At 36.2% G+C, this 25467-nt stretch overlaps 1 protein-coding gene across 1 annotated transcript in view; it reads left to right on the forward strand.

The window, feature by feature from the left end:
- The first annotated feature begins 5560 nt into the window (after nucleotides 1–5560).
- Nucleotides 5561–25467, forward strand: part of LOC134655120 (receptor-type tyrosine-protein phosphatase kappa) — a 228842-nt gene continuing 208935 nt past the window's right edge. Inside the window, exon 1 of the mRNA XM_063510581.1 lies at nucleotides 5561–5790. The gene's annotated coding sequence lies outside the window, so the exon portion shown is untranslated. The remainder of the gene's footprint in view (nucleotides 5791–25467) is intronic.

Raw genomic sequence — 25467 nt, forward strand, 5'->3', positions numbered from 1 at the left:
GCGTGCGTCGCCGCGTGCGATGCCGCGCTGCATAGTAAAGAATAAAAATTCGACTACCAGTTGTTTGATCAGACATGAATCCCCTCACACGTGTTCTGTTCTTGCTGTTGTCGAGGTGATATTTTGCTTAAAAGTTCTTCAAAACACGGCACAGACATTCGAAAACAGTTATAAAATTTGTTTTCAGTCATCTTCAACGCCTCGTATTTAAAGGTATAATTTGAGGTATACTTTCCAAAAAAAAATTAACGGTATTGTATCTGGAGAAGCTCAAACTTGGTACGTCTTGAAAATTAGTTTTATTATAATTTAAAACTCAAATGTAATGATGTGATACATTTTTGGAATCGGCTCAGAGAGACCTTTCGTGTAATACCACACACGATAGGTTTCTAAATTTTTTTTTAATTCTATACAAAAAAAAGATGACGTCATAACTCCTCTCGTTTTTTTTTTATTTGTTGGTGCTTCGGGTCAAATTGTTTCAAATGTCCTAAAGATCAATCGTACCGATTTTCATACCTTTAACACCATTTGCAGCGTTTTTTGGCGAACCGCTATCGCTATGAAGGTATCCGTGTGTGATCAAACAACTGGTAGTCGAATTTTATTTTTTACTATGCAGCGCGGCATCGCACGCCGCTCGGCGGCACCGCGCGCGGCGCCGCGCACCGCTAAATATTGTGGTGCGGCGGGCGACGCCGCGCGGCATTAAGGCTCCGTTAACTATTTTAGGGCCAAAATGTAAAATTGATAGATTTAGTCGTTGAAATTGTACTCCTTTTGTTACGTAATATCTAAATAACAAGTATTGGTTTCTATTAACACGTCTTCTCATCTTGCCTTTTAATAATCAGGTCCCAAGCGTGCGTCACCGGAAATATATGACGAGAAGGGGCAGTTTTTAAAAATTCATCAAAAAATGATAGTCATAAATTATAAAAAATGATGTATAAGAACAGTTTCAGGAAATGTTGTAGATTGTTTAAGTATCAAAATTATGTTGAAATTAAGTCGATTTTCACGAAAAATGTTCACTTGTTTTCAAGTAATTTCTGGTGAAAATTGATTTCGTCTAACTTTCATTTACTCTTGTTCAATATCATATAACAAAAATGTAGTCTATGAAAGTTGGAGTACAGGATATGTGTAATACAAAATTACCATTTTTAGCAGTCCAAACTTTACGAAATTTACAAATAAGATCGACTAAATCAGTGCTTTACGCGCGTTTACCTAAACGTCCATCAGAAAAAAAATCATTACTAATTTAGTGAGTCAGTTTTCAAAAAAATGATCTGTACAAATGCAAGATAAGAAGACGTGCTAATAGATACCAGTACTTGTTGTTTCTATTACGTAACAAAAGGTGGACAATTTCATCGACTCGATTTTAGTCGCAAAAATGTAAAATTGATAGATTTATCAATTTTACATTTTTGCGACTAAAATCGATACCGGCCTCTTAATACCGAAACTGTCTTCAGCAATACCGGGATCCCGGGATCCCGGTATTGGATATGAATCGCTTAAAATATATAGTTTTATTAAAAAGGGGACTTAGAAAGGCTCACTGGAATACCAGATATGTTCTAAAAGCTATTACAACAATAAACAATCAATGCCGCCATCTGCAATAATTTTATTTCACACTCCAGGTTGTTGACTTCACCTCACCAGTCACATTTGTAGTCCAACTTAACCAACCAGACAACATTTTTAAAATTTCCGTCAAAATTGGTTAGCCATTATTACAGTTATCCTTGCTCTTTCGTTTTATTTTTTGATAAAATTATAAGAACGAATTATGGTAATGTTAAAGTCACTATCATCATATTCATCACTCACATAACTTCAGGATTCATCCACCACCAACCACCAAATATTTATCTGACGCATTAGGCAACGATCTTGTTTCAATAATAAAATGCGGGCTAGAGACCAGTTAGAGTTAGACCAAGTAAAGTCTGCAACGATTTTGATAGTATACGCAGTACGCAGTGCAAGTGTTATTTGTACGTCATAATTTCATAGAAGTTTGACGTTTAATATAACACTTGCACTGCGCGTGTTATCAAAATGGTTGCAGACTTTTCTTGGTCTAACTCTAGATGCGTCTGACGTTTAGTAAGCTTTTTGATACAGCCGAATATAATGGATTTAAGGGGTTTATACTGCGCATTTCCCTCATTTTTTAAAATACCGGGATCCCGGTATTGCCTTTAAAAATACCGGTATTGAAAAATGCGTTTAAAACGACGGGATCCCGGGATCCCGGTATTGGAAGCCCTAGGCGGCGGCGGCGTCGCACCGCTGACATATATGTGGCCGGGCCCTGGAACGTAGATATTTTTTTATTCTTTTGAGTGCAGAAAATGATCGTTCTGCACTGCAATTAGTCACTGCGGTGCAAAGAAAAATGCGCAATGCAATTTCTACATATGGGAATGCTTCTTTAAGGCCCTTTTTATGAGTAAGCTTACTTGCCTTAGGCCTCACCCTCACGAGCGCTTTTTCAACGCGCGTTAAAAAAGCGTTTGAAGGACACAAATGGAAACATTCACACAATGGCGGTAGCGCTTATTATCAAGCGTTGTTGGATTTTCAACTTTAAGCGTTGGTCGTTAAATCGAATTTAGCGTATGGACGGATTCAAGCGCTTTTTTAACGCGCGTTGAAAAAGCGCTCGTTAGTAGGAGGCCTTAAGCTGATTTTATTTTCGTAGGCGGTCAGAAAATGTTTTAATAAAACACATTCGTCTTGTAGGTCTACCGCGAGATCTAACGGATATACTGTTTGAAGGTTTACGGCACTCCTGACTTCTGCCTCAGACATTGTGTCTAATTTACCTAAGAAGACAAAATTGGCCGTTACTACGTCGTATGACGTTTTGCGCTTCCTCAACCCGGCTAACAACTGATCACGCCGTACTAATACTTCTTGAACGAAAATGTTGCTTAATTTAGGTACTTGTTGGTAGATATTTTAAGCAATTGGTGGGGTTTGAAGCGTTCGTTTGTTTATTAATTTAAATGTCAATTAAAATATAATAAAAAATATAGCTAAGTTTGATTATAAAAGGCGCCCAGAAAAAGCAGCGAGGGGGCGGCTTCGCCGCCCCCCCGCGGCCTGCCGCCCCGGGCCATGGCCCCCTTGGCCCTAGGGTAAATACGCCCCTGCATCTCAAGCTGTATCACTACATACATTTAGGATTATAAGCTTATATTCGTACCATTGTGTGTTGCTAGGCTTTAATCTGACCTACCCCACACGTAATAGTAAGCTCCTAATATCATTCAATAAACCTTCATGCCGAGGCAAACTATTAACAAAGAGAATTTGAAATAGAGGCGGATTGTCAAAGTAAAATTATGTAGCCACAGTAAATTTTACTGCCATCTTTCGACTGAAGATTAAGACTGTTAGAACGCCATTTAACTTTGATCCTTATTCTTTCACTGATATGTGTCAATTAGTTAAATGTCAAAAATTAACGCCATCTACTCGAGACTAGGCCAAAGGTATGGTGCAACCTTTACGAGCGATGGCGCCATACATGGCCTACTGTCGAGTAGATGGCGTTAATTTAAATATTTAATAAATGAATACATATCAGTGAACGAATAAGGATCATTAGCAAAATGGCATTCCAACAGTTTTAATCTTCTGTCGAAAGATGGCAGTAAAATGTACTGTGGGTATATAATTTACCATGACAGTAACTCTCTATACACTCTATTCTCTTTGCTATTAATAATAACACCATAAATTCAATCAAATACCCAATTCCACAAGAGCACGCTCAATTTCTAAACACATCCTGTTGATCACATCGCATTTCGGCAAATTATATTTGGTCTAACGAGTTCCGAGCGAGAACTGGGAGATTTTATATTTTTATTTTTCACATATTCCCTTGAGACTGGACAAGACCGGACTAGCACTATTCGTTTAGTTTAATGGCTCCTCTACACGATGGGCCAACGCTGGCCACTCCAAGGGACGCAGCCACGCGGTAGAATGAGATAGCAATATCACTTGCTCCCTCTAACGCATAAATACGTCCCTTGGAGTGGCCGGCGTTGGCCCATCGTGTAGAGGAGCCATAATATTGTCGCGGCGGACATGATACGCTTTCTCACACGGAACTTGAAGATTCATCTTATCAGTTTTTGGTGATATAGATTGAAGGGATGTTTACAAAAACAACATAACTGCTTAAAGTGGTTCACACTTTTTTAAGAACATTGTTAATCGTTTCAGGTGTCAACCAGTGTAGTCAGTTATGTTGTTTTTGTAAACATCCCTTCGATTATATTTGATTAGTAGAAGCTTTTATTGATGACTGTACCATCGGCGACGTAATTCACTTGTCATTCGTAAACTTTATCAATTTTTTTTTTAAATAGCCTATATTGTGTCCCACTGCTGGGCAAAGGCCTCCCCTGTCTTTCGCCACTCGTCATGGCTTTGTGCATGTTCCCGCCAGTCGCCACAGAATGAGTCCAGGTCGTTTCGCCATCTCATTTTTGGTCTGCCTCTGCCTCGGGTGATCTGTGGTGCCCAGTCGGTCGCTATTTTGGCCCATCTGTCCGGGTGCATCCGAGCTTGGCGGCCTTCACACCCACATCTGCGATACCAGTTTTGGAGCGCAGCTCTGTGTTCCTTATCCGATCGGTTCTACGGAACTTTATCAATAAGGAAAGTAAATGGTCAATTAATTGTGTTGCTGTTAGTATGTAATATGTGGGTGGACCAACTTTTTCAGTTATTCTGTTTTTCTGTTTTTTGTTGTTATTCTGTCTTTTCTGTCCCATAATAAGGCTAATAAATAGTAGCATAGTTTATTAGAAAATATGTGTGTCTGTTCAACTAACAAACATAATAGATGACCCATTATAATATTTATAAAGGGCTTATAAACTACCACAAAAATGAGTGAGTGATTTAATTCAATTCAATTCAATGAGTGAGCAAGGCGACCGTAACCATGGCAATGAGTGACAAGGAAAACTTGATTCACCCGTGTACTTTCTTTAACCAGTAATCTATGAGACACCTATAATGAGCCCTGAATGACATTGCGTTGTGTTGTTCATCTGTGATATGAACAACACAACGCAATGTCATGTCATGTTCCGTTAACTAGGTACCGCGGTTTGTCCATCATCATTTTGGTAGAGTCTGGCTAATGAAAGTTGAGCCTGAGATGTATTTAAAACTTTTTATATGGCAACTTCAAGCTGTCAGTTTCAAGCTGTCATTTAATTTCATAGTAATTTTATTGCCAGGTGCGGTTTTTATTGAAATTCCCGCGTTATCTCAGGCTCAACTTTCATTAGCCAGACTCTAGTACAATAATATTGCATTGCTACCAAACTCATGTGTAAGTGTACATGGTTTAACTCAATCGGACATCGCTACACTATTGAATGTATGGTTTCATTTGACCAAAGTAACAGACATTGCAAGTAAAATGAACGCTTGTAAAGGTGAGAAATTGTCGCAAACTTAAGTCATTAATATCATGAGAATTTCAGCGGGTTTCCCATCGGCGATTAGCCATTAAATAAATTTTATTCTTGTGATAAGCGGGGCGGGGCGGCGCAGGGCGGGCGGGCGCCGGCCTGACGCCGTAGTCGCCGCCCGCCGCTCGAGCCGCCGCACGTCCCGGCCCGTCGCCGACTCGCCGCGCCGCCGCCGCGCTAAAATTACCAACACTGATGACCTACTGACAGTGAATTGTGTTCGAACCCGTTGTGAGTGTCTTCGCCTGCTCGACCGTCTACCGTAAGTATCTAGACAACTTTTACGGAAACGCCGTGGCCATCTTATGGAATGCGAATTGCGAACCTTGAAATCTGTCTGATGTGGCGGTGACGAGAATCAGCTTCAAGACCTTTTCGGTTTGTTTTACGCATGTAAGGTCGGTTATTTAAAAATAGCGCAAGAATTTCATTCTGTAGCGCGCTTGTTGAGATGAGTTGACGAGCAGTATTCCGGGAGACACGAAAACAAACCGAGGATTCATGTCAAGGCTCAGAGTTCGGTAACGGAGTAAGATTCCGAAAACCGCAAACGCAATGATAATATATGTATCCGTACTCTTATCAGATAGAGCAAACGAGATTACTGGATGGATCCCGAGGGGCGGCGCCGACCCGCAGTTCGTTAACACCGAGAACTATCTTGGAACTAGAAAAAACGAAATAAAAAGCATTATCCTTGGTGGAGAAATGAGCGAAAATTTCTTGAGTGTAAAAGTTTCTGCTTCAAGAGTATTAAATGAAAGAGCAATGTTATTGCATTAGCTTTCAAGACGCTCTCGCTTTGGATATTTTTTTATAATACACGTAGACGGACTTCACTCTTTTCGTCCAAAGTTTTATGAGGTTTTTAATGAATAAAAATATGAAGAGCGAGTTACCCAAGTACTTACAACAAAAATTTGCATAAGAAATGAAGGAAACGTATGTAGAAACCTTAAATCTTTGGTATTTAAATTTTTGATAAGGCGTAGCTTCCATAAGTTTGTCTGCGGGCTCAGCACGGATCCATTTTTATCCACTATCACTAAGCCCGTCACTTTCGCACTTACATACTTGTTAGAACGTGACAGGCATGGTGATAAATGATAAAAACGCGACCGTGCTACTAGGGCTGGTCGAGAAAAACTGAACCCTCTAAAAGTAAGAGTTTTTCTTAACAGTCGTACTTCCGTCACGTCCTGGGCATAAACTTTGTTGACAGCCCAAATAAACCAAAATGGCTTCGCATCAAACCGCTATTTGCGTATTACGAGACCGCGACTATAGAATTATTTACGAATTTTTCTGTATCTACCCTCGTCGTACCTATTGTTTATCGTTGTAGAGCGTTGTTAGCATGTAGCATGATAATAGTACCTACATGTTCTGAATTTCTTTGCTTATGTTACCATTATCATCACATGTATACCTACATATGTCTATGTATGAAATATTTCTTTTTGGGAAAACTTTATGCAGTTTTCCAACTAAACAGTGTGATATAGATACCTAATTACCTACATATTGTAGGACAGTTTTGCGAATCTTTGTATTGTGGTACACATATTTTATAGTTCCTTGTTATTATAAAAAAAATGATTTTATTTATTTGTTAGTATATTTTAAGTAAAAAAAGTGGAATATTTCCATTAGGGTGAAAAATACAACCAAATAATGAATTAGAAACTCATTTAAAACGTCTCAAGAAGTAATCGAGAGAAAGGAACAAAAGGTACTTATCTACACCTTATAAAACAATGAAAGTCTCTCGCCGCGTCTGTCTGTATGTATGTTCGCGATAAACTCAAAAACTACTGAACGGATTTTCATGCAGTTTTCACCTATCAATAGAGTGATTCTTGAGGAAGGTTTAAGTGTATAATTTGTTAACCCGCGTGAAGCCGGGGCGGGTCGCTAGTCGGTAATAAAAGTGTGTATCAATCATTTAATTTTTGACACACTAGCAGCTTGTGTATTGTTATTTGGATCCACATTTGCGTTTGCTTCATATATTTTCCAACTTTTCTGAAGTTTTTCTAGATTTTCTCTAACGTTGTTTTCTCGCAATCTCGAATGTTCCTTACGCTAGGTTCACTCGTGATACAATTATGTTCAGGACTACGAACACTTTCTCTAAATCTAATTACAAGGACGTGTGGCAGAGCCCACTTAAATGAAGATATCTCGCATACAGGATGGATTTCATATCGTGACTAGAAATTTGCATTAGAACTCAATTAAGGTATTACAGTTTTTAGTTATGGCAATAACACCATAAATTACATTACTTGAAGAATTAGGACGAATCCTTTAGTTATAAGTACATTCTCTTATAGCACTTAAACATTCCTTATCCTTGAAAGAGCTATAAATTATATCTATCTAATACCTTTAAACGAGCAATTCTTGTATATTTATTTATTTATATGTATATATATTAAAGATTTCAATGAAATCTGTTATATGGGGGTTTTTGGGGGCGAAAAGTCGATCTACTCGTAGCTAGGTCTTATCTCAGGGAAAACGCGCATTTTTGAGTTTGTATATGTTTTCCGAGCAAAGCTCGGTCTCCCAGATATTTAGATATTATTCTAATTTCAAAATGACACTATTCACAGCTGACAGTCCATACCTATCCATAACAGTTTCAGAACGAGAATTTAATATCAGAATCAGGCTCAAGATCTAAAACAATTGTTTTGAAAAGTAAGTGAAGCGGTACTAGTATTTTAATATTATATTCGATTCACAATGTACATCCTGTATAAATATTACAACACCATTGTATTGGCAACGCTAAGAGCAAATTCAGTTATTTCTGCTTGTATTTTGCAATCCGATGTAAATGATTTGTCTGTCTGCACGCGTTTTAATTATAAACGAATGATATATATTATTTTCACCTCAGCAGCTCGAACAAGGGTACTTTGCTACTTAAAAACAGTGAGCAAAATGCGATTTTGCTCACTGAGTGAGACAAAATGACATTCAAGTGACCTTAATATTCAAATGTCATTTCAACATGCGGGGTCTAATACAAGTTCGAAATACTTGGATTTTATTATCTCTGTCCCTTTCACGTCGTTAGCAAAAAGAAAGAGACAAAAAAATTTTCAAACAACATTCAACGGTATATTGACGGTTTATAATAGACCCCCGAAAACCGTCAGAACGCATCGTTCCAAAACACATACAAGTATGAATTCTTAATATGTAATTAATGAAAATAAAGTTTCAGATTTGATAAAAACTGATAAAAACACTATATTTTACGTAATTTATTGTACGATTAAAATACTGAACTCAAAAAATACACAGTATATCACGTAAAATAAATAATTATACTTTTAAGAATCTCTACAATAGTTTACAAATAGTAAGTATCCGTAATTCGGACCGTATCTTACAATGTTTTTTTTTTACAAAAAAAAAGTTGCCGATTCAAGTGTCAATGGTCGTTGTTTTCATATATTACCTATTTTACTGAAATTTACTACGTTTGTTTGTTTGTTTTTGTGTTTGATTGTGGTAATTATACTTAATTGTTAGTATATCTTAAGAAACATGACTAAATAGGTAAGTGATGAAGAAGGATTACATTTTTCGGGTTGTCTAAATGTTCTTACTGCTGAGGTGAAAAGTTTTATGAACTACACGAGATCAAAGTTATTTACATCTCGTGCGCTTTTGAGTCCCTTACTACGCTCAAGATTCTAAATTAGATTCACTCGCTACGCTCGTGAATCTACTATAGAATCTTTCGCTTGCACGGGCCTCAAAATAAGCACTCGAAGAAATATCAAACTTTGATCTCTTGTTGTACAAATAACTATTATTTACACGACGCTTAGCTCTCTGTTGAGAAAAACTAAATTATTCACATATGTGTTTATACCGTTACTTGTTTTTGTTTTGCATAAAGCTTAAAATTAAGTATATCCATGTATATCTTAGACTTATATTGAAGGGTAATCTCCACTTATCAACTATACTTAGGTACCGATGGCACAAAAATCAAAATTTGATTGTATCTCGTATAAACGTTAATGATTCTTTGTTGTTTCTAAATAAAAGAATAGTATATTAGATATTATGTAAGCTCATAATTTTCATATGTTTAGTTTTTAATAAGCTCATATGTTTTACCTATGAGCTATGAGCGTCCGGTGTGCCAAAGAAATATTCAAACATAATAGTAGACCACGCACCGCCTTATCTGGGGGCACGGCAGTGCCCCCGCCAAGTCGAGCGCGAAGCAAACACTGCCGTACCATCCTTTACTGGAACCATTTCGCCGCATTTTCAGGCCTCTATTTGAGAACCTCTGGATAAGACCAGAACGCAGAAATTTTCGTCATCCAGTAAGCTATAATCACATACTTAAAATCTAAAATTTCATGTCTGTAGGTCATTTAGTTCCGAAGTTAAGCGAAAGCAAAGTTTCGTATTTATGACACTCACTCACTCACTCATGATCATCAGAATAGAACTAGTACTTCCCATAAATTCAGAGAGCTGAAATTCGGTACATAGTTAGGGTTTAATGGCCACATAAAGGGAAACCCTAAAAATATAGCAATATCAGTCACGTTTAAAAGATCTAAGAACTGCATAAGTAAGTTTGTAATCCCATATAAATACATGATATTACAAAGTTACTGTTGCAGTTCCTACAAATAGTAGGTAAAGTAAAGGTACACTACGATGTACGATGTGAGTATGAATGAAGATATGTTTAGTTATGATATGTGTATACATAGTATGGGTATGAGTACCCGAAAAGAAGGACTGCCTACAAAAAGAGATGAGATCCCATCAAAAACATTACATGTAAAAAGGTGCAAGTCTCGCAACGCTAATAGCTACAAAAAAGTTTTGAGATGTAATGTGAAACCAAGTCGGTTATTTTAATCAGTGTCAGGGGGTTTTAAAACCGTATCAATAAGATATCTTTAATTTGTAATACATATAATGACTTGGCAATCGCACATAATGCTTTACTCGTACCGTACTCGTAAATATGTGTAATGCTCAAACTGCAATTAGCGCTAGCGTTATGTTCAATTAGAATTATTATTTTTAATAGGTGATGATGATCTTTTGTCATTATGCAGCCGTGCGATGGCCAAGTCATTATACGTATTACAAATTAAAGATATCTTATTGATACGGTTTTAACACCCCCTGACACTGATTAAAATAACCGACTTGGTTTCACATTACATCTCAAAACTTTTTGTAGTAATAGCGTTGCGAGACTTGCACCTTTTTACATGTAATGTTTTTGATGGGATAAAATATTCGAAAACTAACTATTCTTTATTTTTATTTTCGGGTAATAAATTTTATTTTAAGTATTTTGAAGTGAATACTTCTTTAGCGGCGCTGTGCACTTTTTATGATGGGGAAAAAAAGTTAAATTCGTAAGAGGTGTCACGTGACCGTAAGACGTAAGACGGACACGTGACCTGATCGAAAAACTGTTACTTCAATGTCATTGTGTTTTTTTTGATGATTTAAATGCCATCAAGTGAGTTTCGCTCTAACTGGTATTAATATAACTCGAGTACTAACAGTAATGTGCTTAGGGGGTTCTCGTAATGCGACGAAATAACGCTAGATGGCGTTAACCTCAATTATACATTGTGCTGCAGACATATTGCAAACAATAGTGATTGAGTTTTCACTTCTGCCGGCACTCCCTGAGTGCAACCCGTTGTTTTTTTCCTGTGTCTTACTGTAGTTATGCGTTGTAAGGCATAATTACCTTTCCTTCGCATACATATTAATAATGTGAGAGCTTAGAAGTAGGACAGACACATATTGCATTAGTTTCCCCACAGACGTACTCTGAGTGGTACTATTAGGACTGCACGAGCGTTCCGCAAACATTGTAGATGGAGTCTCGCTTTGTACAGTAGCCATCAGATATATCAGGGCGGCCTGGGTGCTCACAAATATCTGAGCACGCCTCTATTGTCAAGGCGTTAGAGTGCTTGTTCAGTGATTATGAACACCTTGGTCGCTCCGATATATCTCAAGGCGACTGTATGTACACGAACTTTCCTTTATATTGAAATTATAGTATTTTAGTCAGACTTTTATTAAGTGACTGTCATACACATTTGATGGTTGTTTTATAGACGTGGCAGCTTGATGATGACAGTATTTGTCTCTTTCAATCGCAAGGTGTTAAATAGAGACGTTCGCTCTATCACGTGGATAATAGTGACTATCACACGCCTATTGCGGGTAGGACGCTCAGTAAGAATGGCATGAGTTTTTATTAATATTTTATTTATTTAATCTTTATTGCACTTCAAAAAAGGTACGGGTACAGGGGCGGGCTTAATGCCTCATGGCATTTTCTACAAGCCAAACAGACAAATGTCAAGGTGGGTGCAGTGAGAAACGTTTAGAAGCAAACAAGTATTCCTAATAAATATTTTTTCTAACTAGGCCACATCTTAATTTGGTTTGCTATTACACTATAAATCAGTTTAAATTACTAAATGAATTTAGATGAACTGTTGAAAGCTACCAATTATTTATGTGGGTTAAGTGTTATGGTAAGGAAAATTGTGTTATGATTGGAGTTCTAAACTGAGATCGTGTATATCGAAGAAGGAAATGAGCGTAAATTAGCAACATTGTAGTGCAAGCGCACTGTTTTGACTGCTCTGAAGGTACTTAATATTTGATGATGTTAACATGCGCGTTGTACAGTCACAGGCCAAGGTGTTCACAATATCTGAACACGCACTCTAACGCCCTGAAAATAGAGGCGTGCTCAGATATTTGTGAGCGTCTTAGCCGCTCCGATGTATCTGATGGCGACTATACAGTTGAGTCGCTCGCGGCACTATTTCAATGGGGTAATTATTGAGCACTAGTCAGACTTCTAGAGTTATTTTAGATCGTTGCATAATAATATAATAGACTCTCCTAAAAGACATACCTACCTAAGCATCAAGGAAAATTTCAGGCGTGTTCGGTTTGCAATATACTTATCATATACAATTATACAGCTTTGGAAGAAATCGTTTAAAAGATATATCAGAAAAACGGCAGGGGGATCCGGGAATCTCTAATCAGATAAGCGCGATGCGGGTTTGACAGGCCCTTAAACCCTCGGTTATTGGCTGACCGGAAATGGCCCTGCACCGGAAATTGCTTCCGACGCCATTTCCTACCTCAGCTTGAGGTCATTTAATTACTGCTTAAAATTAATTTCACGATTGTGAACGGTTGAGCTTTGGGTTTGTGTCTTGACTTGACGGTTACTTTAGACTACTCAATTTCATGGGTAATACCAGTGGCGGCGCGTCAAACTTATCATAGGAAAGCCGGGGTTAATTTGGCTTGCCTACATATTCCCTTTACAACTCTGGTCAAACGTTCAAAAACAGGCAAGCCGGTGGGAGTGGACTTTTATGGACGCGCCGCCACTGATGGGTACTTACCTGTAAAGTTTTGTAGGATCGTTTGTATTTCTTGTGTAAGTGAATTGTAATATTATTTTGGATAAATAAATTCTTAAACCATACATATAAATATGTATTTAGTATATGTATGCAGTGGACTGTGGAACTATATGCAAATGGTAAAATTTACAACAAAGTGCGCCGGATTGCGGATTGCCAGTAATTTCGTGGAAGCAATACAGGGCTATAATTGCGAAAATCGAAGTTTGCATTTTGGGGCATCTGTCACTGTCTCTATAATTACGCCTTCATTGGAGTAAAAGAGAAAGATCCCCGTAATTTTCGAAAATCGGTTTTTGCGGTAGCCCCTCTGTTTGCCCAAATATCGGATTATTTCGAATCGTCTTCATAAAATTATTGTTGACCGTTAAAAAAAAGTTACAGAGTTACTGTACCTATGAAATATAAATATATTTTAAAATAAACCCTTTTAATAAACACTTTTTTATATTATTTTTACGCCTAGGGCTGATTTCCATCGCGTCAAGCTCCCTTAGGGCCCGGCCACATGTGCGCGGTGCGGCGCCGCCGCCGCCTCGCGGCGCGGCACCGCAGAAATCTGCGGCGCCGCAAACCGCTCTGCGGCGACGCCCGCCGCAACGCAAAATTTTGCGGTGCCGCGCCGCGGCGCCGCAAAGCGGTGCGCGTCGCCGCGCGCGGTGCCGCGCGCGGTGCCGCAGCGCGGTGCGCGGCGCCGCGCGCGGTGCCGCAAAGCGGTGAGTTTCGCCGCGCGCGGTGCCGCCAAGCGGCGTGCGGCGCCGCGTGCGATGCCACGCTGCATAGTAAAGAATAAAATTCGACTACCAGTTGTTTAATCAGACATGGATCCCTTCACACGTGTTCTGCTCTTGCTGTTGTTATAGCGATAGCGGTTCGCCAAAAAACGCTGTAAATGGTGTTAAAGGTATCAAAATCGGTACGATTGATCTTTAGGACATTTGAAACAATTTGACCCGAAGCACCAACAAATAAAAAAACGAGAGGAGTTATGACGTCATCTTTTTTTGTATGAAATTAAAAAAAAATTGTTTAGAAACCTATCGTGTGTAGTATTAAACGAAAGGGCTTTCTAAGACGATTCCAAAAATATATCACATCATTACATTTGAGTAATTTTTTTTTTAATTATAATAAAAATATTTTTTAAAACATACCAAGTTTGGGTTTCTCCAGATACAATACCGTTAAAAATTTTTTTGTTAAATATACCTCAAATTATACCTAATATCCTCATATCTAATTCTAATAAAGCAATTTTGAAAATATTTACATTTAGTATATTTGTTTTAATTTTTTCTACTCCCGTACCTTTATTTGTCATTTAAAAGGTCATCTCATACACACACCTTTAAACCCCTATGTTATAGTTGTCAAGACAAGTCTTTAGTCTATTCCCCAAAAAAGTATTTGTGCATACACGCAGTATCTTTTTGGTACTTTTACGATACTTCGTGTAATCACCACTTAAAAAATATTGTATTAAATACATTGTTGCCAACCTAATTTTAATTGATTGATGAGTACTAAGTGCATTGCTGCTAATTTACAAAATATTCATTAGGTTCTATAGTAGAAACAATAAAATTCCTTCAGAAGTCAGAAACGCGCATGTGACACCCGTAATATAGCAAGATCCATAGACTACGAACACCGCTTAGCGTTGCTTGTTAGTCTCCATAGGCTACTGTGGCCAAAATCGAGAAAAAAAAAACTATCCAAAATTGTAATTTAACTAAGAGCAAGTACCAGGGCCTCACGAGTTACTAGAAGGTGTCGCTGACCATCCGGCCGTGGGGCGCGGGGCGCGGTGGCCGGGTCGCGTATCTTAGCTGTATACTTTTGGTTTGTTTACCTACATATATGTCCTATATGATTCCACTTGTTTAAAGTATTATTTTTGTTGAATGAAAAATATTTGTTAAATTTACAATTTTTAATATTTAAAGGTGAGATTTTTCAGTTAATTCTTACATAAATAATTTTTACTACGAATTATAGATTCCGAGATATAAGCGACTTTCTGGAAAACCGTTATACTTATATTAATTTTATGCTTTCTATTTAAATATTTAATTGAGAAATTCATAGATCACACTTTGTAAAATTGAAAAATTAAAAAAAAGTACTTCATGTAATTATTTTCAAAATTGCTTTCTTAGTGTTAGATACCTAATATCCTCGTAGGATATTAGGTATAATTTGAGGTATATTTTACAAAAAAATATTGAACGGTATTGTATCTGGAGAAGCCCAAACTTGGTATGTTTTGAAAATTATTTTTATTATAATTAAAAAAAAGCGGCCAAGTGCGAGCCGGACTCGCCCATGAAGGGTTCCGTATTTAGGCGATTTATGACGTATTAAAAAAAACTACTTGCTAGATCTCGTTCAAACCAATTTTCGGTTGAAGTTTACATGGTAATGTACATCATATATTTTTTTTAGTTTTATCATTCTCTTATTTTAGAAGTTAGGGGGGGGGGGGGACACACATTTTACCACTTTGGAAGTGTCTCTCGCGCAAACTATTCAGTTTAGAAAAAAATGATATTAGAAACCTCAATATCATTTTTGAAGACCTATCCATAGATACCCCACACGTATGGGTTTGATGAAAAAAAAAATTTTTGTGTTTCAGTTCGAAGTATGGGGAACCCCAAAAATTTATTGTGCTTTTTCTATTTTTGTGTGAAAATCTTAATGCGGTTCACAGAATACATCTACTTACCAAGTTTCAACAGTATAGTTCTTATAGTTTCGGAGAAAAGTGGCTGTGACATACGGACGGACAGACAGACGGACAGACAGACAGACAGACAGACAGACATGACGAATCTATAAGGCTTCCGTTTTTTGCCATTTGGCTACGGAACCCTAAAAACCGGCCAAGTGCGAGTCCGACTCGCGTTCCAAGGGTTCCGCGCATTACACAATTTTTAACAATATGTTTTGTTTAATGAAAAGTCAGTAAAATGTCTTTAAAAAACCCGTAGGGGCCGGATCAAAAACTAAGTACTTAAGTCCGACTCACGCTTGACTGCATATTTCTAATAGGTTTTCCTGTCATTTATAGGTAAAGAACTATTTAGTGTATTTTTTCAATATTGTAGACCCAGTACCTAGTTTCAGAGATAAGGGGGGGAAAGGGTCATTTTTTGCCTATTTTCTTGAATAACTGCTAAACTATTTATCTTAAAATGATCATTCCAAAGTTTAATTAATAATTAAATTAATAAACTTTATTTTGAAACACTTTTAGGTACAGAAATTTACAAACTTTTCTCAAAATGAGCTCTTTCATTTGATATGTAACACGATATCTTAGTTTGAAAAACTTTATTTTTTAATTTGCTCTTTTACCTCCCAAAAGTGGCCTACATATTTAAAATTCATTTGTTTACGTTACATATATGTCCGTCTTTGGGTCACAAACTTACATAGGTATGTGTGCCAAATTTTAACTTCATTAAAAGTGAGTAAAATGTCTTTAAAAACCCCGTAGGGGTCGGATCAAAATCTAAGTACTTAAGTCCGACTCACGCTCGACTGCACATTTCTAATAGGTTTTCCTGTCATCTATAGGTAAAGAACTATTTAGTGTAATTTTTTCAAAATTTTAGTCCAGTACCTACTTTCAGAGATAAAGGGGAGGAATGGTAATTTTTTGCCTATTTTCTTGAATAACTGCTAAACTATTTATCTTAAAATTATAAAAAAAATATATTTGAGATTCTCAAAATGAGCTCTTTCATTTGATACACACACGATATATTTTGAATAACTTTATTTTTTTATTTGCTCTTTTACCCCCAAAAAGTGGCCTCCATATTAAAAATTCAGTTGTGTACGTTACATGTCCGTCTTTGGATCACAAACTTACATATGTGTGCCAAATTTCAACTTATTGAAAAGTGAGTAAAATGTCTTTAAAAAACCCGTAGGGGTCGGATCAAAAACTAGTACTTAAGTCCGACTCACGCTTGACTGCACATTTCTAATAGGTTTTCCTGTCATCTATAGGTTAAGAACTATTTAGTGTATTTTTTTCAATATTTTAGACCCAGTACCTAGTTTCAGAGATAAGGGGGGAAAGGGTCATTTTTTGCCTATTTTCTTGAATAACTGCTAAACTATTTATCTTAAAATGATCATTCCAAAGTTTAATTAATAATTAAATTAATAAACTTTATTTTGAAACACTTTTAGGTACAGAAATTTACAAACTTTTCTCAAAATGAGCTCTTTCATTTGATACACACACGATATATTTTGAATAACTTTATTTTTTTATTTGCTCTTTTACCTCCCAAAAGTGGCCTACATATTTAAAATTCATTTGTTAACGTTACATATATGTCCGTCTTTGGGTCACAAACTTACATAGGTATGTGTGCCAAATTATAACTTCATTAAAAGTGAGTAAAATGTCTTTAAAAACCCCGTAGGGGTCGGATCAAAATCTAAGTACTTAAGTCCGGCTCACGCTCGACTGCACATTTCTAATAGGTTTTCCTGTCATCTATAGGTAAATAACTATTTAGTGTAATTTTTTCAAAATTTTAGTCCAGTACTTTCAGAGATAAAGGGGAGGAATGGTAATTTTTTGCCTATTTTCTTGAATAACTGCTAAACTATTTATCTTAAAATTATAAAAAAAAATATATTTGAGATTCTCAAAATGAGCTCTTTCATTTGATACACACACGATATATTTTGAATAACTTTATTTTTTTATTTGCTCTTTTACCCCCCAAAAGTGGCCTCCATATTTAAAATTCATTTGTGTACGTTACATGTCCGTCTTTGGATCACAAACTTACATATGTGTGCCAAATTTCAACTTATTGAAAAGTGAGTAAAATGTCTTTAAAAAACCCGTAGGGGTCGGATCAAAAACTAGTACTTAAGTCCGACTCACGCTTGACTGCACATTTCTAATAGGTTTTCCTGTCATCTATAGGTTAAGAACTATTTAGTGTATTTTTTTCATTATTTTAGATCTAGTAGTTTCAGAGTTAAAGGGGGGAATGGTCATTTTTTGCCTATTTTCTTGAATAACTGCTAAACTATTTATCTTAAAATTATAAAAAATATATATTTGAGATTCTCAAAATGAGCTCTTTCATTTGATACATACACGATATATTTTGAATAACTTTATTTTTTTATTTGCTCTTTTACCCCCCAAAAGTGGCCTCCATATATAAAATTCATTTGTGTACGTTACATGTCCGTCTTTGGATCACAAACTTACATATGTGTGCCAAATTTCAACTTTATTGGTCCAGTAGTTTCGGAGAAAATAGGCTGTGACAGACGGACGGACGGACAGACAGACGCACGAGTGATCCTATAAGGGTTCCGTTTTTTTCTTTTGAGGTACGGAACCCTAAAAAAAATGACTAAAATATAATGATATGATATTTTTGGAATCGGCTCAGAAAGCCCTTTCGTTTAATACCACACACGATAGGTTTCAAAACAGTTTTTTTTAAATTCCATACAAATCAGAAATCAGAAATCTGCGGCGCCGCAAACCGCTCTGCGGCGACGCCCGCCGCAACGCAAAATTTTGCGGTGCCGCGCTGCGGCGCCGCAAAGCGATTTGACCCGAAGCACCATTAAAAAAAAACGAGATGAGTTAGCTTTTTTTTGTCAAAAGGAAAAAACGGAACCCTTATAGGATCACTGGTGCGTCTGTCTGTCCGTCCGTCCGTCTGTCACAGCCTATTTTCTCCGAAACTACTGGACCAATAAAGTTGAAATTTGGCACACATATGTAAGTTTGTGATCCAAAGACGGACATGTAACGTACACAAATGAATTTTATATATGGAGGCCACTTTTGGGGGGTAAAAGAGCAAATAAAAAAATAAAGTTATTCAAAATATATCGTGTATGTATCAAATGAAAGAGCTCATTTTGAGAATCTCAAATATATATTTTTTATAATTTTAAGATAAATAGTTTAGCAGTTATTCAAGAAAATAGGCAAAAAATGACCATTCCCCCCTTTAACTCTGAAACTACTAGATCTAAAATAATGAAAAAAATACACTAAATAGTTCTTAACCTATAGATGACAGGAAAACCTATTAGAAATGTGCAGTCAAGCGTGAGTCGGACTTAAGTACTAGTTTTTGATCCGACCCCTACGGGTTTTTTAAAGACATTTTACTCACTTTTCAATAAGTTGAAATTTGGCACACATATGTAAGTTTGTGATCCAAAGACGGACATGTAACGTACACAAATGAATTTTAAATATGGAGGCCACTTTTGGGGGGTAAAAGAGCAAATAAAAAAATAAAGTTATTCAAAATATATCGTGTGTGTATCAAATGAAAGAGCTCATTTTGAGAATCTCAAATATATTTTTTTTTATAATTTTAAGATAAATAGTTTAGCAGTTATTCAAGAAAATAGGCAAAAAATTACCATTCCTCCCCTTTATCTCTGAAAGTACTGGACTAAAATTTTGAAAAAATTACACTAAATAGTTATTTACCTATAGATGACAGGAAAACCTATTAGAAATGTGCAGTCGAGCGTGAGCCGGACTTAAGTACTTAGATTTTGATCCGACCCCTACGGGGTTTTTAAAGACATTTTACTCACTTTTAATGAAGTTATAATTTGGCACACATACCTATGTAAGTTTGTGACCCAAAGACGGACATATATGTAACGTTAACAAATGAATTTTAAATATGTAGGCCACTTTTGGGAGGTAAAAGAGCAAATAAAAAAATAAAGTTATTCAAAATATATCGTGTGTGTATCAAATGAAAGAGCTCATTTTGAGAAAAGTTTGTAAATTTCTGTACCTAAAAGTGTTTCAAAATAAAGTTTATTAATTTAATTATTAATTAAACTTTGGAATGATCATTTTAAGATAAATAGTTTAGCAGTTATTCAAGAAAATAGGCAAAAAATGACCCTTTCCCCCCTTATCTCTGAAACTAGGTACTGGGTCTAAAATATTGAAAAAAATACACTAAATAGTTCTTAACCTATAGATGACAGGAAAACCTATTAGAAATGTGCAGTCAAGCGTGAGTCGGACTTAAGTACTAGTTTTTGATCCGACCCCTACGGGTTTTTTAAAGACATTTTACTCACTTTTCAATAAGTTGAAATTTGGCACACATATGTAAGTTTGTGATCCAAAGACGGACATGTAACGTACACAACTGAATTTTTAATATGGAGGCCACTTTTTGGGGGTAAAAGAGCAAATAAAAAAATAAAGTTATTCAAAATATATCGTGTGTGTATCAAATGAAAGAGCTCATTTTGAGAATCTCAAATATATTTTTTTTATAATTTTAAGATAAATAGTTTAGCAGTTATTCAAGAAAATAGGCAAAAAATTACCATTCCTCCCCTTTATCTCTGAAAGTAGGTACTGGACTAAAATTTTGAAAAAATTACACTAAATAGTTCTTTACCTATAGATGACAGGAAAACCTATTAGAAATGTGCAGTCGAGCGTGAGTCGGACTTAAGTACTTAGATTTTGATCCGACCCCTACGGGGTTTTTAAAGACATTTTACTCACTTTTAATGAAGTTAAAATTTGGCACACATACCTATGTAAGTTTGTGACCCAAAGACGGACATATATGTAACGTAAACAAATGAATTTTAAATATGTAGGCCACTTTTGGGAGGTAAAAGAGCAAATTAAAAAATAAAGTTTTTCAAACTAAGATATCGTGTTACATATCAAATGAAAGAGCTCATTTTGAGAAAAGTTTGTAAATTTCTGTACCTAAAAGTGTTTCAAAATAAAGTTTATTAATTTAATTATTAATTAAACTTTGGAATGATCATTTTAAGATAAATAGTTTAGCAGTTATTCAAGAAAATAGGCAAAAAATGACCCTTTCCCCCCCTTATCTCTGAAACTAGGTACTGGGTCTACAATATTGAAAAAATACACTAAATAGTTCTTTACCTATAAATGACAGGAAAACCTATTAGAAATATGCAGTCAAGCGTGAGTCGGACTTAAGTACTTAGTTTTTGATCCGGCCCCTACGGGTTTTTTAAAGACATTTTACTGACTTTTCATTAAACAAAACATATTGTTAAAAATTGTGTAATGCGCGGAACCCTTGGAACGCGAGTCCGACTCGCACTTGGCCGGTTTTTAGGGTTCCGTAGCCAAATGGCAAAAAACGGAAGCCTTATAGATTCGTCATGTCTGTCTGTCTGTCTGTCTGTCTGTCCGTCTGTCTGTCCGTCCGTATGTCACAGCCACTTTTCTCCGAAACTATAAGAACTATACTGTTGAAACTTGGTAAGTAGATGTATTCTGTGAACCGCATTAAGATTTTCACACAAAAATAGAAAAAGCACAATAAATTTTTGGGGTTCCCCATACTTCGAACTGAAACTCAAAAATTTTTTTTTTCATCAAACCCATACGTGTGGAGTATCTATGGATAGGTCTTCAAAAATGATATTGAGGTTTCTAATATCATTTTTTTCTAAACTGAATAGTTTGCGCGAGAGACACTTCCAAAGTGGTAAAATGTGTGTCCCCCCCCCCTAACTTCTAAAATAAGAGAATGATAACACTAAAAAAAATATATGATGTACATTACCATGTAAACTTCAACCGAAAATTGGTTTGAACGAGATCTAGCAAGTAGTTTTTTTTAATACGTCATAAATCGCCTAAATACGGAACCCTTCATGGGCGAGTCCGGCTCGCACTTGGCCGCTTTTTTTTAATTATAATAAAAATAATTTTCAAAACATACCAAGTTTGGGCTTCTCCAGATACAATACCGTTCAATATTTTTTTGTAAAATATACCTCAAATTATACCTAATATCCTACGAGGATATTAGGTATCTAACACTAAGAAAGCAATTTTGAAAATAATTACATGAAGTACTTTTTTTTAATTTTTCAATTTTACAAAGTGTGATCTATGAATTTCTCAATTAAATATTTAAATAGAAAGCATAAAATTAATATAAGTATAACGGTTTTCCAGAAAGTCGCTTATATCTCGGAATCTATAATTCGTAGTAAAAATTATTTATGTAAGAATTAACTGAAAAATCTCACCTTTAAATATTAAAAATTGTAAATTTAACAAATATTTTTCATTCAACAAAAATAATACTTTAAACAAGTGGAATCATATAGGACATATATGTAGGTAAACAAACCAAAAGTATACAGCTAAGATACGCGACCCGGCCACCGCGCCCCGCGCCCCACGGCCGGATGGTCAGCGACACCTTCTAGTAACTCGTGATGCCCTGGTACTTGCTCTTAGTTAAATTACAATTTTGGATAGTTTTTTTTTTCTCGATTTTGGCCACAGTAGCCTATGGAGACTAACAAGCAACGCTAAGCGGTGTTCGTAGTCTATGGATCTTGCTATATTACGGGTGTCACATGCGCGTTTCTGACTTCTGAAGGAATTTTATTGTTTCTACTATAGAACCTAATGAATATTTTGTAAATTAGCAGCAATGCACTTAGTACTCATCAATCAATTAAAATTAGGTTGGCAACAATGTATTTAATACAATATTTTTTAAGTGGTGATTACACGAAGTATCGTAAAAGTACCAAAAAGATACTGCGTGTATGCACAAATACTTTTTTGGGGAATAGACTAAAGACTTGTCTTGACAACTATAACATAGGGGTTTAAAGGTGTGTGTTTGAGATGACCTTTTAAATGACAAATAAAGGTACGGGAGTAGAAAAAATTAAAACAAATATACTAAATGTAAATATTTTCAAATTTGCTTTATTAGAATTAGATATGAGGATATTAGGTATAATTTGAGGTATATTTAACAAAAAATTTTTTAACGGTATTGTATCTGGAGAAACCCAAACTTGGTATGTTTTAAAAAATATTTTTATTATAATTAAAAAAAAAATTACTCAAATGTAATGATGTGATATATTTTTGGAATCGTCTTAGAAAGCCCTTTCGTTTAATACTACACACGATAGGTTTCAAAACAATTTTTTTTTAATTTCATACAAAAAAAGATGACGTCATAACTCCTCTCATTTTTTTATTTGTTGGTGCTTCGGGTCAAATTGTTTCAAATGTCCTAAAGATCAATCGTACCGATTTTGATACCTTTAACACCATTTACAGCGTTTTTTGGCGAACCGCTATCGCTATAACAACAGCAAGAGCAGAACACGTGTGAAGGGATCCATGTCTGATTAAACAACTGGTAGTCGAATTTTATTCTTTACTATGCAGCGTGGCATCGCACGCGGCGCCGCACGCCGCTTGGCGGCACCGCGCGCGGCGAAACTCACCGCTTTGCGGCGCCGCGCACCGCGCTGCGGCACCGCGCGCGGCACCGCGCGCGGCGACGCGCACCGCTTTGCGGCGCCGCGGCGCGGCACCGCAAAATTTTGCGTTGCGGCGGGCGTCGCCGCAGAGCGGTTTGCGGCGCCGCAGATTTCTGCGGTGCCGCGCCGCGCGGCGGCGGCGGCGCCGCACCGCGCACATGTGGCCGGGCCCTTAAATTAATTATTGTCTAGAAGCGAATATTATTTGATGTCAACCGTTGTTATTATTTGGCTTTGGTTAACATAAACTAATAAGTTAAGACAAAGTGGTTTTGTCCCTATGGAGTCTAGGCAGAATAAACTTTGTGTTTTCAATTTGTTTAAAGATTTATAAACTAGGTACCTACCTAAATACGCAATTTTAAAATATTTGATTACTAAATATATACTTACCTAATATAAAATGAACATCAAACTTAAAAGTAGGTACTAATAGAAGAAGGTAGGTAGGTAAAATATGTACCTACCTACCTAAAAGTAAATAAGCATGAAAAAAAATGCAAAAGAAATTTGAAAACGAACAATCAACCAATGCATAAACAGTACGTTTTTATCAAGTACGAAATATAGTCATAATTTATAAGTAGGTAGTGTTTTGTTTACATTTTACGCTAATGCTACAATTTTGTAAAATAATTACCGAGAACATTGACAGGTAAGCTTAATTGATGAAAGTGACTGCTTTGACCCACCCATGCATTGAAGTGAATACCTCAGGTTATACGTACTCGAGCTTTGTGAAATGGGCCAGACGTGTGTGGCAGCCACTCAGCCGATATATATATTTGAGTGTAGGTATATTCCATTTGGCATTTTGTTGTGATAAATAAACCTGTGTATATGATAGAATGTATCATTATTTGTTTTTTGACTAAGTATTTCGGTTTTTCGTAAGTATTTTAGATATCAGTTATAATATAAATATTTTCTTTCAGTTGGCCTTTATTCCATTTTTAGTACTTAATAAAAATGTAGGTACAGAAATTATACTTTGTTTGACCTACACGCACATTACTTAAAAACATACCTTAATAATACGAGAATTACAAAAAAATAAATTGAGATAAGAATAACACAATGATGAGAGAAATTATCTTTAGAAATGTGCAATTGATATTTTATTTATTTATCAATTGCACATTTATAAAGATAATGTACATTGTATAAAGTAGGAATCTGAGATGTATTTTCTTTTATTTTGATAAAATTCAGCCAAGTTAAGTTGCCGAAGAATCTAAAAATTAATGTTCCAGCCTCAAAAGGAGACATATTTAATTTTGAGTTCTTTCCTCGCCACAAGCATACAGTCAGCAGCAGAAGTTGCTAAGCGAGCGAGGTGTTCAAAATTACCTTGATACGCTCTTATTCTCTTAACAATAAAGTCGCGTTCAGATCATTTTGAACACCTCACTTGCTTAGCAACTTCTGCTGCTGACTGTACAATTACATGCGCCTTGAGATTTCACGGGCATATGCAGGTTTAAAATAAACTCGGTTAATCCCCACGAGCGGCCATTGCCTACATACTAAAATTTATTGTTCTGATTTCTGGGCAAAACGTTTATAGGACACTAACGAAAGGATGGATCGTAATTTATAAGATGTAGCATTAGCGCTATTCATTCTTGAATAAGTATTTGTTTGTCCGCTCCATGTTAGATTTATGGTTTTTTCTAGTGTTTTTGATCAATTAAGCGTTTACTTTGTAACAGTCAGTCCATGAATATTTACGCTTTTATCGAAACCAGAATAAACGTCGGTTCTCATTCCGCCCTCAATTTTTCGACACAGTCGGTTTTTGTAAAAAAACGCCCGTGTAAACTGTAACGCATGTTATCTCTCAGATATTCCGACGGGACACATTTTCATAACAAAGCCAATTTGAAAAACATTTCAAAGCAAACTCGCAAGGAATGAATAATTTCGGACAGAATAAACTTCTGAATAACCGCACAAACGGGTTGTGACAAAACAATACGTTTTGGAAGCGTTTCCGACGGAGTACCTTAGCCGCATAGTGAGGAGTGGCTGGTTTTACTACTACTTGACAAACAATTTGTGGAATTTCTATTCAGAGTGTCCCCTGGGGGATATTACAGGTCACA

Source organism: Cydia amplana, chromosome 16 (assembly GCF_948474715.1).
Source record: "Cydia amplana chromosome 16, ilCydAmpl1.1, whole genome shotgun sequence".
Lineage (NCBI taxonomy): Eukaryota > Metazoa > Arthropoda > Insecta > Lepidoptera > Tortricidae > Cydia > Cydia amplana.